Source organism: Mastacembelus armatus, chromosome 18, assembly GCF_900324485.2.
Source record: "Mastacembelus armatus chromosome 18, fMasArm1.2, whole genome shotgun sequence".
Classification (NCBI taxonomy): domain Eukaryota; kingdom Metazoa; phylum Chordata; class Actinopteri; order Synbranchiformes; family Mastacembelidae; genus Mastacembelus; species Mastacembelus armatus.
The window spans coordinates 17,238,279-17,240,958 of NC_046650.1; positions in this window are offsets into that span (position 1 = coordinate 17,238,279).

Sequence of the window (2,680 nt, forward strand, 5' to 3'; positions counted from 1 at the left end):
AAAATGCTAAAGACAAACAAAATGCATAATGTTGAGTTTCTCATGAATTTAAACCACCTCCCTGTTTCTGACAAAGATACTAACAATTACCTTTGTTTCCCTTCATTGTGTTGGGCTAGTAAAATTAACCATCTGGATATCTAGTCCATAAACATATATACACACAATATATAGTGTAGTAATACTCACGCTGAGCTGAGGTCAGAGCCAACAGGGCACAAAGAAGAGCAGCCAGAATCAGAGTCTTCATGGTGAAGATGATGCAGATGTTAAAGATGAGGCTGATATCTCTGTAGGGAACAGACCTGTAAAGACTGACAGCCTGTCAAAGACAAGACACCAGATGATCAGGGAGTTGGAGTCTCTGGTATTTATGCAGTGAAGCTGTTTGCTGATTATAAATGTTCTTCAGCAACGCCCTGAATTAATTAAAAAAATTCACAGATAACGGCTGTTTGAGCCACCCAGTGCAAACGGCAGAGAGACACCACAAACCTTAAGGCCATAACGTCAAAGAACGTCCTAATGTGACTTTTACCGTGTTTATTAGTTCAGACGTGTCAGCAGGACAGACTGAACAGTGTAGACAGTTGTAGGCAGCAGGTCAGACTAGATTTTAAATCTATAAATATAAGACAGAACCGTTGTTATTAATGGACTTTGACTAGTTGATGTCAAATCCCACTGGAGCCTCTCATACCAGATAAGTTCCTATTACCTAGAAAACACTGCTCCACTTAAATTCCAGTTTCTTATTAAAGTACTTGACCTAAGTCAAACAGTCTGGCAGCACTAGTCAGCACTTGATAGTCCAAACTGCGAACTCCAAACAAGTCAGACTAGATTTTAAATCTCAATATCCAAGCGGATACCCCGCTGGATGCCTTCCCACGAAGACAGACTCAGTGTCTCTGGTCCAACAACGCCCTGGATCAGTTTCACATGTCGCCCAAAGCTGATCTGTCACCTGCTCATTACAAACAGTCAGAGCAAACTTTAATGTTGCCTGACAGAAAATAAATAAAAAGTTCAATAACATGTTAAAACAGCAGGAACCATTTCTCCAGTCAGGACATGTGTTGGCAGAGACTAGAGGCTAAAGGCTTTTTGACCTATTTCCCTACACAAATATCAAATGTCATCGTGATCACGAGATCAACATATTTCAGGAGAACAATATCTGGATTCAACCCTCATCGCCTCATCTGTGTAAACCAGAATCTACAATATTATTAAAGATAAAAAAGGCAGCTGGGATTGGCTCCAGCAGATCCCTGTGACCCTGGTTAGGAATAAGTGGGTATAGATGGATGGATGATATTGTGAATTAAAGTCATGTGAGCTGTGAGTTCCTGTGAGTCTGAACTCAAATGTCATCAGTCTCTCAGGCCTGGATAAAGTCAGAGGAGCAGTTGGAGCTGTAGTGTGTGAGTAAAGGCTGGTATCCAGAGCTGAGGGAAACCTCCTGCTAAAAGAGTTTTAAACTATCGCTTTCTTAAGTGATTGGATTATATGGTATATGTTTGTTCTTCCTGCTTCTGAAGAGTGCAGATGCTCTTCTGCTTGCTCCTGCTTCTGCCAGTTTTACTTTCCTTTATTCCATTTTACTTCATGTATTCTTACCCAATGATTTTATAATACACTTTTTAACGTTATTTTACCCCTTTTTTTAACTGCACTTGGAATTTAAGTGAGGATTTCATTTTTCTTTTTGATCAACCTCCGATGACCATGCCTCCCTTCCCTGAGGACGATCACAGCAAACTCCTACAGAAAATCACTATGCTGGAAACTAAAGTGCAAAGGTTAGAGATGAACGTGGAGATAAATGGACTATCTGGGAAAGAGGACACTACTCTACCACTCTACCATAGTAGCAGACAAGAGCATACTAGTATACAGCTAACTAGCATTAACAAGACCGAGCAACAGGAAACAGGAAAACTACTGGTATCAGTCCTCCCTGGAACGCTCTCCGAGCAAAGCCAAAGACTATATCAGGACAAGCAACAGGCAGAACTCAGGCTGGCCAGCGTTACCATCCTCCTCAACTCCTGTGCAGAGTAAAGCACAGTCATGGATAACAGCTAAAGGGAAAAGGAGCAACAAAACTCCTAAGGAACCAACTGTACAGCTACAAAATAGATTCGCTCCACTACTGCAGGACCCTGGATCTTCATCTGATCACTTGGACAATCCCCCACATCCACAGAGAAGGTCTGAAAGCACATCAGAAGACAGAAAGCTCAGAGGAAAGCTAACAGGGCCCCAGACTCTGATTGTGGGAGACTCTGCCATAAAAGATGTGAGACGGATGTGCAGTAGCAACACAAAAGTGCTGTATTTCCCAAAAGATATGGTCTCTGACATTACAAACAAAATCCTGAGCATTGTTGCAGAAAATCCAACTCTGAAAAACCTCGTACTACACACAGGGGCAAATGATATTGTGAAGCAGCAGTCCGAAATCCTCAAAAAGGACTGCTAAACACAGTAAGGTCGCTAAATGCAGAGGTTTTTATCAGTGGACCTGTCAGACCACCAGTCAGAGGAGGAACTGAGAAATTCAGCAGGTTACTAGCACTGAACACATGGCTTTCAACTGCATGTGATGTCCACTCAGTACATTTTATTGATAATTTTAACCATTTCTGGGATCGCAGGCATCTTTTTAAGGGAG